Raw genomic sequence first — 12,399 nt, 5'->3', positions numbered from 1 at the left:
ATTTCTACGTATAAATGTGAACTCCTTATTTAAGGCAAAATGCCAACAAAAGGTCGACATTTATACTTTTGGGCCCAATTCATTGGCTCGCTGTGCACTAAGTAAACATTAGCTTCTCTTTGCCTTTGAAGACATCCCTTCATCTCTGTGCTCTCCACGCTGCCCAGGACTCACTGTCCTGCCCTAGTTCCTGCCTGACCTGACAGCTGCCAGGCCAGGCGAGGAGTGCCCTGCCTTTCCCTTCGCCTCTCCCCTCCCCTCTCCTCACCCTTCACTAGAACCTCAAAATACCTTTTCATGTGTCCACAGCAAGGGGAACTTGGCCTCCTAAACTCCCATCTCTGCTTCCCGACCCTGCCTCCTGGGTCCCGGGTCATGAAAACGTCGAACACGGGGGAGGCAGCCGGCTGTCAACCCTTCAGCGCCTTCCCCACCACCCCATCCCGCTGGGCGGCCTCCATTACTTCCAGGCCCCGGGTCAGCCACTGCCTCCTGCGATAAATTCAGGACACGCTAAGCAAACATTGCCGCAAGCTGCCGCCCCACCTCACCAGCAGCACTGATTACATAGCAGGGGTTTCAGATACACTTATTGATTGACTGGTAGGCACTTAATTCTTGAGCTCAGTTCTCCAACGTCGGCTGCTGGCCCCCTGCAACCAGCATTTAGGACCCAGCCATCCACCCTGCCTGACTCTCGGGTTTATTGCCGTGTAACTCCCGCTGTCCTAAAAGGCTGGTCGATGAGGGCCTGCCCGATGGCCACTCAGACTAATGAAATCATGCGGCGACTCAGACGCGGTGGTGCTCCTCTGCCACCTGCAGATAAAATGAGAAGCGAGTGGCTGCCTGAGAGGCTGGAGATGACGATGGAGAATACACCTGCTTCTGCTGTGTGGCTCGGCCTCGGAGCAGGAGTGGTGGGCGAATGGCTTTGGGCCAGCATTCTGCCTGCAGACCCCATTCTGGGGCAACTCCAACTCAAAGGGGAGATGATACTGAGCCTTAGTGGGCTCCTTGCGAAGGCTTTAGAGAACCAAATAAAGAGCCAGTGCTTGCCCGGGACCCACTGCCACCTTGGGGAACAGCTCAGGTGAGGGAGAAGCTGAAGCAGGCTCCCAACCCCCTGCCCCCTGCTGTGTTTCAGTAGCAGGAGGCATCTCTCCCCGAGCCTGACAGATCTCCCAATCCCACCTGGCAGTGGGTGGTGGGGGCGCCTCATCCGCATTGGGAGGATTTATAGGAAAGAGGGGAGCAGGGCCTCCTTTCCCCACCACCCACAAGACAAGGTCCACCGGGCCCTCTGAATCAGCTCTTGGCCAGGACCCAGCCTGGTGGTCAAGGAAGGTTGAGGTTCGCTCTCACCAGCTTTAATCTAGACCCACCCACGGTCCTTGCACACTTCCTGTGAGGGCCGTTCAGCACTCAGCCGTGCTGAGCAGAGCAAGATCCCAGTTAGGAGTTCAAAGGACTCGGAGATGAGACGAGGAGAGGACAGGCAGACAAATGATGGAGGCCGAGCTACGTGTCTACAAGGAGAGAAGTGCAGGGAGAGGAGGGGTCCCCAGGAGGAGGGGTCCAGTGGGCTCACAGAGAGGCGGAGGTCAGGGCCATGCCCACTCAGAAATGGTCACCAGGGGAAACAGGGCTCTGGCAGCACCTCCTATGGCCAGGCATGGCGGGGACAAGGCAAGCCCACACTCACTGTTCTGGAGCTTCCAGCCCAGGGGACCCAAGTGGCCTGGGACCTGGCAGATCACAGCCTGCAACTTGGAGCTGAACCCAAACTCAGTGCCCCTCCCTGGGAGCCCCACTGGAGAGGCAGGGAAGGCTGGGACCCAGGAGGGGAAGGAAAGGGAAGGAGTAATTGGTGAGTCTGCCGGGCCCAGGGCAAGGGTGTTCTACAGGTCAACGCCTCCCGTCCTCACTGTGGCCCAGGGACAGCCGCTGCTGTTAGCGTTGTAGGGGTGAGGAAGGTGACCGAGGAGAATGGCAGCAGCCTGTGGCCCTGAAGTCCACGTTTTTTCAGCCAGCCGCGCCACTTCTGAGTATCCAGGTCTCCAATCAGAGATCATCAGCAGAAAGGGAAAAGAGCAGGCAGCGCGTCCCCGCTGGGAGCCCCCGCCTGACCAGTAAACAAACCAACTGTCAGAGGAGACACGATAATAAGATTTTCTTCCCAAAGTTCAGCGCCGTCCATTTCTGCTGGGCTGGAACGAGGGCGGCCGGGGGCATTTCCGCTCTCTTCTTGGCGGGCGCTAGGCCGGCTCCTGAAAGGCAAAGGCCATTTCAGAAAACAGTCGCTCGTGAAGCTTCCAAGTTTCCCTGAACGCTCCTCACTTCTTCCGAGCGGGTCCTCCCCACTCCCACGGGGGGGCTGGCACCTGGGTCCCTCACCCCCAGCCCCCGGGGCAGAGCTGAGCAGCCAGGCAGGGGAGGGCCCAGCCAGGTGCCTCACAAAGTGTTCTCGGAAGCCTGCGTCACTTTAGCTACTCAGAAAGAAACTGAGAGAGAAAATGGGGCAAGTATTAAGTCTGAGAAAATTACATTTGTCAGCTTTGCATATACAATTACACTAACCCAGTGGCTGGGATAAAGCCGTCACAGAGCGCCAGAGCTAGCGTGCTCCTCTCTCTCCCCCCCAATGAACATTGGGGGGGTGTGAACAGGCTCTGCCATCCTGCCTCTCTCTAAAAACCCAGGTCACGACAGGCAGGACCCCCAAGGCCTGGTGACCCCGCCTCGGCTTCCTTACCCCTCTCTTCTTCTCCTCCAAGCTCACAGGTTGTGTAGGGAGAGTGGAAAGGAATCAGTTCGGTTTGATGGAGAACCAGCTATACCTTGGGCCCAGCCGCAGGTGACCCTGACCCATGGGGTCCTGGCGTCACGCCACGGTCTGGGCCCCAAGGTGGCTGATGAGAGTCGGTTTACCATGTTCTGAGTACACATCTCTTGCCAAATGGGAGGTGAGGGCAGGGGACGTGGTAATTAAAAACACGTAAGGCCATAAAAAGGGCACTGGACCAGGGGTCAGAGCCCCTGGGCACGGCCCTGGGTGGTCCCGCCTCTGCACACCTTCCCTCCCGCCCCATCCGATACCTGGATACGTCAGCCCACATGCAGGTAACAGAGCTCGTGTAAGAGGGGCTCACAGAAACACAGACAAAGGTGAAAAACTGGTATTTTCAAAAGTCAAGGTTTGAAGTAGATGGTCTCCAGGTCCCTCCCTGCCCCCAGCTCCACGGGCCTGCGGGGTGCGGGGACGCAGCGTGAGGGAGCCTGAGCTGCATGTGGCCCCGCTCTCTAATTAACCCGTGGCACTGCTAATGTGCCCAGAAGGAAGAGTGACAGACTGTCCATTCCCACGTAACGCTCCTGTGATTCCAGAACAGATGCCAATTCCAATGAGGAAGTTTTATGTGTTTCATATAAATTGATTGGGTCTATTTCTGCTAAATGCATTATCCATTCACCACAGAACAACTATTAGAGTTAATAGAATTTGTAGCAGAGCCATTACGTCCCAAGCACGCCCTTCGGGGGAGACAGCATTGCTAGAAGGCGGGCTTTGCTGGACCAGACCCCTCGCCCAGAACCTGTCCTCTCACTCGCTGGGGGGTCTCCGTCTCCATCGGAGCTCTCTACGCTCAGGCCCTGCAGGCCCAGCCAGGCTCACTTCATCAGCACCCCCAACAGTAAAGATTTACCCGGCTCCTAAATAAATAAGTGTATTCCAACCCAACTTCCAAAATCCTGTCATCTTATACCTGTTGGCACTGCAGGCAGCCTGGCGCCAGGTCTGGGCAGCGAGGAAGCTGGGATTCCTGCTGTAGCCATAGCTCTTGGCCAGTTTTAGAGGCAGAAGGCCCCAGGCAATGGAAGGACAGGAAGCCTCACTCACTCTGGGAGACGCTCAGATTGGGCTCCTGCGTTCATTGCCTCATTAACAGCTTTCCCTGGAAATGCCCAGCGACAGAATCCAGGACTTCAGGGGTGCCGCAGTGAGCAGGCCGGCCCAGCCAGACGTTTCTGCTGTGTTCCCTCATATCATCTGCTCTGGTCGTCTGACTGGGGAATGGGGACCAGAGCAGCTCATCAAAAACACAGATTCCTGGGCTCTGCAGGCCTGTGGAATCTGAATGTCTGAGAATGGGAGGTCAGACTGCATTTGTAATGCAGTCTCAAGGAAAGCCTGATTTGAAACCGTTTCAGGTGAGCCAGTCGGCAGCCCAACTTTCTCAACAGAGGAGGAGCCTGGGCCACGGGAAGGCGAGGAGTGGGCTCAGAGCCATGGGGCATCCCTGTGAGGGTCCGTCTCTCAGAAAGCCAAGGCCTGGCTTCATGCCGTTTGCTTTTTACTCGGCAATGATAAGCACTGGCCACGGAGCAGGGCTGCGTGCCGGCAGCTGCGGCGGGCTCTTTCGTACGCATCTCCTCGTTTATTCATGCTCTACTATGGTACCCCTTTCACAGATGGGATAACTGAGGCCCACAGGGGTTAAGTAACTTTGCCCTAAGTTATACAGCTGATATAAAAGGCTAAATAATGGGGGTTTTAATCACATAGAAAAATAAGGTTTTTTAATCCAGGTAGCATTTGGAAGGGCACAGTTGCGATAAAGAAATTTTAAAGGAATCCCACTCTCGAAAAGGCCTTCTAGAGGAATCTCTTATCTCTGAGAAGCCTTGTGTCTAACGTCGGTTTTTGCTTAAACAGAGCACATCTGTGTCTTCACTAGTATTCAGAACAGCACTCCAGGCACACAGTGCCCCCATGCACATGTAAGAGAGCTGCACACTGCAGCTAGTGGTGTCCCTCTGTGCGCCCCAACCTTCGGGGGGGGGGTGGCACACAGATGGCACTCTGTCAGCACCCATCCAGCTGGGGGCAGCAACTCTACGAGTCAGGTGGGCATGGGCCATCGACACAGCCCCCGGAGCCGGTTAGAGCACTGGCATTTCCCTGCTCTGCTGGCCCACTGTTTAACCCAGTGCTTCCTGTTCTCCTCATCTTACTAATTTTAGATTCTCATCTATTTACAACGAGCAAACTAGCGATGACACACGAGGCACCAGCCTTAACGAGGCTCCTGGGGCCCCAGTCCCTGCGACAGGTTTGCACCATCCCAATTAGGATGTCACTCTTCATTCGGGTGCGTCTCCCTCCCCAAACACGGCTCCACTCCAGGCAGAGAGGTGGCGTGAAACTAAATCGTGACTCGAGATCCCCATTACCGACATCAGGGAGTCCCTCCTAGTGCGAGCAGCTCTGCACACTGGAGAGCCAGGCCGCATCCCCGAGGGGAGGCCAGCACGGGGCTCGGGGGCTGCTGGGCACCGAGGGGGAGAAAGCACTTCCACGGGGATGGGTGATGGCCACGGGTTTGAACTGAAGGCTCCCCGGGCGTCCCTGTGTGCAGGCTGCCCCCTTTCATCTGCACACGGCCCACAGCTACTCTGCGTGTTCGGGGTGTCTCGTTCCATCCTTCCAGGCTCCCCCAGGCTCCCCGAGGACGACACCGTTATCAGGAAGCAAGGCGGCACAGACTACCTTTGTTCAAGTCCCAGCTGTGCCACTCACTCCAAGCCACTGCCTTCTCCTGTCTGTGTCTGTCTTCCCCCCTTAAAACACGGTGCTGACACTCTCAGTGTTTACACCTGCAGGTTTGAGCTGTGGCTCCTTCCTCCACTTCGGAGTTGAGGAAATAGAGTGGGAAAGGTTCTGGGACCGCCCCACAGTGAACTGCAAAGCCAGGGTGCAGACTCAGTCTGGTGCATGCCAAAGTCTCCCCACGCTCGCCCCACACTCGCCCCACGCTCGCCCCACGCTCGCCCCACGCTCCCGGGAACAATCCCGATGCCGCCCAGATGCGGACCGCGGGGTGGGAGGAGCTCCTGCTGCATCCAGAGGGACCCCTTTCCTCTGCCCGTTCAGATCTGACTCAGCGTTCAGTGCAGAGAGCACCGTTGCTTTCTAGCCACTGTTTGGACGATTCCCTGAATCCGAATTCTAAAAAAGAGGAAACTCATGTCGAGCTGAGTTCGTTTCAACCAGCATGTGCTGTGTGCCTGCTCTGTGCCTGCCCCCTGTGCCGGTGCCACTCCCGAGAGCTCTGCCATCCTGAGCTGGGGTCACGTAAGCCTGATATGATGCCACGGTCACCCCAGCACTAGAAGGACTCCGCTTCCCTTTCTGATTTCCAGTCACGCACACCTGGAATCAGGATTCCCACCCCATGGCTCTGACTCAGTCTTGCCCGGGAGGGTGAGAAGGTCTTTATCCAAGATGGGTGCTTTGCAAGGTACACTGATCGTCCTTTTTTTAAAAAAGAAATCCAGTGTCCTTTGAGAAAGCCAGGAATCAGTAGTGTTACTTTAGAAACGCCCAACCCCGGACCCCACTGGAGAAATAGTACAGCATTATCCCGCCCTGACAGACTCCAGACCAACTCACGAGCCTCTGACCTCACCTGGTAGACCAGTGGTTGGAACTATGGCAAAGCGAGGACAAAGTACCTCACGCCACGCTGCCTAGTGATGGAGAGGACTCATTCTCTCTCCCTCCCGGCTGGCCCGAGAAAACAAGCTGTTTTTTCCCATTCGCTTCGGTGAAAGGTCACACAAGTGGGAGCCAATAAATGGTCCAAGAGCTCTGGTCTCAGCAGCCTTGATTAAGACCATTTAGCTCCAAGACTAGCAAAACATTAAAGGCCCCTCCATCACTGCAAGTGCATTAGGCACTTATTACTTGGGAAGTTCACTGTTAATTAGCGTCTTTCTCCCAGATTTGCCAGTTCTGCCTGCAGAACAACCCTGCATCCCCTCGGAGCCCACTCAGCACTGTGCTGGTTGTGGCAAAGCTTCAGTGGTCCTGGACAGACAGATGTTGTTCTGGTTAGATTCATCTGGGCCTGGAGCTGGTCAGAGCATCTAGGAGGAGAAGGACCAAAAATCCTAACTCTAGATCACAAAAGGGGATTCTTCCCACTTGGTTCCCTCGGGGTGAAGAGGAAAAGCAACAGGAGGTGGAATTAGCGGAGCCATCACTGAGTCAGGGAGGAGTGGGGAGTCAGGGAGGACCTCGGCCCACCCAGTGCCCTGCGCACTGGGTGCTGACACAAAAGATGAGAAAGCCAAAGAAAGTATTGGCCGCAGGCAGGGGCTTTGCAGAGGCTGGATCGTTATCTATTGCTTCGTAACAAATTACCATAATTAACAGCTTAAAATAACACACATTTGTTATATTGGTTTCTGGAAACCAACAGCAGCTCAGCCGGGTCCACTGCTTCTTAATTTCCCATAAGGTTACAATCGGGGTGTTAGCCAGGGCTAGGGACTCATCTGAAAGCTTGAAAAGGGAAGGAGTCATCATTCCAGGCTCGCGTGGCTATTGCAGCTCCTGGTTGGGGGAGAGGAAAAAAGTATAAAGGAGTATATGCAGGGCTGGGCGCAGGTAGGCTAATAATAATAAGTAGCACAATAAGTCATCAATTACTAATAAGAGAATAAACTGTGCTTTGTGTACTTACAACTATGATCCTATTTTTTCCCACCCCTGTGTAGCAAGCCTGCTAATGAGATGAAAGTTACAATCTTATGTAACAAAACCTTGGCTGTACTCTGTTAGTTAGAAGCAACCCACAGGCTTGCTCGTACTAAAAGGGGGGGGGGGGATTATGCAAGGATATGACGACCAGGAGGTAGAGATTTGGGGGGACCATCTTGGAGCCCACAGACACAAATATTGAGAAAGCACCTACTTACTGAGTGCCAGGTGATAGCAAGATGCTAAGTGGGTCACCAAAGAATCCCAGAAACCAAGACAGTAGCTGTGCAACTTCCGAAAAACTGAGCACTCTGGGCCCCCGTTCCCCTCATCCATAAAGCAGGGGCGATGGTGATTCCTGCCACGGTTCTTTCTCAGAGCCGGCTGTTGGGGTGAGCAAACGAGGTCACTTCTAACCGGCTCTGAAAGGTACAAAAGAATGTGCTAATATCAAGTGCCTTGTGATATTGTCACTAGCGTTATTAAAATGGGCCGATCCACTCATCCTTCATACCTTGCCCACTACAGGTTTTCAGCGTGTTTGTATTTCTCCCCCTCTCCAACCTGTGAGCCCTGTGTCTGTGCTCTGGGGATGTTTCTGGGCAAAAGTCTCAAGGAAATTCCAGTTTCTGGCCTCTTAACCCTGGCCATGTTAACAAAAAAGATGGGGGGACAAGTATTTTGCATTTTGGGTTCTCTTGCTTAATCAGTTCTCCCAACCCATTTAATCATCAGGTTGCAGGTGACGCCCTCCAGCTCCTCTTGGGGGAAATAAACAACTTGTGCGGGGGGGCGAGGGTTGTCCGAAAAACCCTCTTATCAGTATAAATTGAAGGAGGATTTTTAGTCTTTTAAAGCTTGTCAAGATCTCAGTCCTAATGGGGACTCCAGAACTTTTTCCAGAAAGTTTTTCAAGTAAATCCCTGGTGATTGGATCTGAGAAAGCTGACCTGATTTTTATAATGAATTTTGACAGTGACTTCAAAATAATGTGACAGCAACTTTTACTTAATTATTAATAAGTAATAATTAAATAAATTTAATTATTCTTTACTTATATTATTTATAATAAATAAGTAGGCATCACTTATTTATTATTTATAAAATTAAATAATTGTATGTAATTATTATTTGTTAAGTGACTGGCAGATCGAATGATCCTCTTCCGGGATCAGACTTAACAAGTCAGGAAAACCAGCCGCATCTCAAGCTTGTCCAGTCATCTAACTAAAAATCAGAAACACTCTCCGGCCTCCGAGTGGCTCCGCGGAGAAGAAGGCCACTTCTTTTCCCTCCAGCGGCTTTATGGCTGTGACCCCAGGAACTGGTCCACCAGTCTCTCCACTGGATGGTTGAACCCCACCCACCCTGGGGCAGTGGAGGGTCCACACTGCTGAGGAGCAGGACTGGCGCGTGTTCTTACAGATTGCAGGGCTCCCTGGACCTCGGCAATGTGGGTGTGGGTTTGCGAATATGTGTGTGCTAGTGTGTGTGTGTGTGATTGAGCATGCAGAGGCGTGTGCTGGCCCCTAGAGCGCCTCCCCCCTTTCTGCTGTGCAGTCCTGGGTTAGAGACAAAACACCCCTGGGCAAACCTCTGTCTGTGCTACCAGAACCCCTCTGGTTCTCTCCGCCCTACATAGCTCTCCTAATACAGGAGCAGCAAAGGGCCGCAGGTGTTTCCACTGACCACACACGGTACCGCCAGCACGTGTGAGTGCCCCTCCTGACCGCTCACGTGGATGTGGGGGCTGGTGCCCGGCCCACTCTCTTCTTTCTCTTTGCTTGTGTTTTTGGTGTTCATTTACCAAGGTTTTATCATCCACCTTCTGTGTGACCGGCACTGTTTTAGGTCCTAGAGAAAAGGCGGTGGATGAAGCCAGCGAGGCCCCACTCCTGTAGAGTTTACACGCTAACTGGGGAGACAGAGAGTAAGCAAGTGTACAGAGGAGGTAGTCTCAAATAATGACGCAGGGCAATAAACGAGTTGAGGACACGGAGATGACAGCGGCAGACAGAGTGTATGTACTAGAAGGAGGGGAGTGTTAAGGGAGGAAACTTTACATTCCTTCAAGAGTGCACCAGAACAGAACTGGATGCCACAGTCTGTCCTTAATACTAAGACCCTACTTTTGACTCCTAGGCTGCCGTGGTCTGGGGAAAGTTCCAAGGCCCTCCACGACGTAACTACAATTCTCATACCCTCTAATGGCCTTGACCATGAAGTGTGTGGAGGCGCAGCAGAGGGCAGGTGGAGAAAGGGGAGCAGCCTGGGCTGAGCAGGCTGGGCTGGGGAAATGACCCGAGCCTGGCTCTCCACCAGGGTGACAGGCTGCAGGCTCAAGGATCCCTGCCGGAGGGAATTGATGCCGGAGGGGCTGCAGTGGGAGTCAGGTCGGTGGAGTTCTCGGTGCAAGGAGGTGGGAGATCAGGGTTCTAGGAGGCTCTGTGCGGACTGAAGACGGACCCAGCCACTTCTGGAGCCCAAAGAAGGGTCCAGTCCCATAACTGCTGATGTGAGTTCGGTGGCCTCGTATGTGACCACTGTCACTCGTTCAAATGCCTGATGGTGTTGAGACTCAAATCTCTCCGATCTTCTTGGTCTTTTCTTACACTTGTTGCCTCGTGGCCACTGCATCTCCAGCCACGGTGCTGCACTGCAGGCAGGACTAGGGGAGAAGCATCTCTCCCTTCCTTTTCTCTAGCCTCCAGTCCTATATACGTTGCCTTCTCTTCCTTTCCTTTCTGCCCTTGACATTTGGATTTCCCTCTTTTTCTCTGTTGTCCCTATTCTCCAGTTTATCTCGGGAGGTCTGGGATCCAGACCCAGAGTCCATTGGTTCTTCCCGGCTCCAAATCAGCGGGCCACTTGGGATGCCTGCACCTCCTTCGGCCCATCTGCCTGAGGTGTCACGGTCACAAAGGGCTTGTAAGTGTTTCACCCTTTGCGACTTAGAGCCAAACACACAGGAATGACTAAGAACGAAGCAGTGAGGGGTCCTGGCCTCCCCCACTGCTGCCTCCCTCTCAGGAGCCAGAGCACCTACCACGGGGGCAGCAAATCCTACTAACACCCTGTGGGCAACATCGGACCAAGGCTTCCTCTCCCCAGTCTGGGGACAAGGGCAGATAAGGGCAGAAATTAATGACTCTTCAGGCCTGAGTGTGGCAAAGCTCAGATTCGAACCACCACCTCCTCCCACTGAAGCCTCAAAACCGAATCCATTCGGTGTAGCCACCAGATGGGCGAGTCCCCAGCCCCCACACAATATCGAATACTCATTAACACAGCTCTGGCCTGAAGCCAGCGGTGTTGGGGGGAGGATCACCAAATTAGCCCCGAGGCGTCCCTTAACTTCATTTTTACAGTTCTACTTTCAAGATAGTGTGCTTCCCCATGACCTTTCTCTCCTCTCCTGTGTCTCCGACTTTCCCTCGGGGACTGGGAGGTGACTGAGCACACAGCAGAGCAGCCGCTGCAGGAGCCATTCAAGTGCCCTCTGGTTCCCCCGTCGGAGACGTTTAGGGTCACTCAGCTCTGAAGGCAGCTTTTATCTGCACAGCCCTGACCTGTGGCCCCGCTGAGGGGGAGCGGGCTCACCAGGCGGCTCCTCTCAGTGAAGCAGCGTCTGCCTGCTGGTGGCAAGGGGCCTCGGGTCTCGGTCCCCGGGGGGACCGTGGCACTTTCAGGCATCCTGTCCAAAGCAGCTTGGTGAGAGCAGAGGGGACAAAATGAAAGTGAAAGAGAGGTTGTGTGTGTGAACATAGCCAGGACAAAGGACAGGGCTGCAGTTACAATTATTGATGTTACCACCTGCCAACTTCTCAAAAAAAAAAAAAAAACCCAAGAGAGAAATGGCCAGAAAGTTCAGCACAAATGAATGACGTGTGGGGGGGGTGAGAGATGTGCTTGAAAGCACACGTGTGTCCATGCAAACAAGTGCGGGCGGAGAGACAAACTAGGGCGACGGGGGAAAGTCACCCACTGAAGACGGTGCAGCAGAGCCGGTGAGTGTGGCCACCCCCCTCGGCCTCAGACGAGCCCCGTCATCCGGGCCCCCAGGATCTTCTCCCTCTCCTGACGGAGAGTGCTCGTCCCTCCTCCTTTCCTGTCCGCTGCCCCACCGTGGTTTTAAAAAGCTGAACTAAACTCGCTGCAGGATGAAGGTGCTACATGCACTGTAACTAAACGCATTGAAACCGCCCTGTTTGTTCCCAACCGTAGTAATGTCCTTTTTGTTTTATAGAAAGAATAGTCCATCCCTCTTAGATACAAATCTAAAGAGGGTTTCTATATATATTTTTAAAGATTCTATTTATTTTTAGAGTGAGGGGAAGGGAGGGAGAAAGAGAGGGACATCAGTGTGTGGTTGCCTGTCACATGCCCTCTACTGGGGACCTGGCCTGCAACCCAGGCATGTGCCCTGACTGGGAATTGAACTGGCGACCGTTTGCCTCACAGTCGGACGCTCAGTCCACTGAGCCACACCGGCCAGGCTGGCAATGTCCGTTTCTATCTGAGATTATACTTCCCCTATCTTCCACCATCTACCAGATGTGTTCCAAAATAGAAATACATTCCAAAACTATAACATAAAGGTCCCCTTCATCTAGCTGTCCCTCAGCCCGATATATAAGAGGGCCACACCCTCCCCCTGCATTGGGGACAGAATAGAATCGGCACTGGGGGACGTGCCGACACACTGAGGAAACACACCTGACAATAAAGAGAGAAGACTGTCAGTGTCAAATATTTACGTCTGGGCCATTTAGTGATGTGTCAAATAGCCCCAAAGAACTGGTTAATTCTGGGTAGCACTTTCAAGAAAAAGTTAAATTATACTTAGTGGGTGC

At 53.6% G+C, this 12,399-nt stretch overlaps 1 protein-coding gene across 1 annotated transcript in view; it reads left to right on the top strand.

Annotated features, from left to right (window-relative positions):
• The window catches only part of ALK (ALK receptor tyrosine kinase), a 634,712-nt gene that overhangs the window by 571,001 nt on the left and 51,312 nt on the right, over positions 1 to 12,399 (top strand). The window lies entirely within an intron of this gene.

Source organism: Artibeus jamaicensis, unplaced genomic scaffold (genome assembly GCF_021234435.1).
Source record: "Artibeus jamaicensis isolate MK-2021 breed Jamaican fruit bat unplaced genomic scaffold, CSHL_Jam_final contig_465, whole genome shotgun sequence".
NCBI lineage: Eukaryota > Metazoa > Chordata > Mammalia > Chiroptera > Phyllostomidae > Artibeus > Artibeus jamaicensis.
This window is presented reverse-complemented; position numbering and strand designations above follow the sequence as displayed.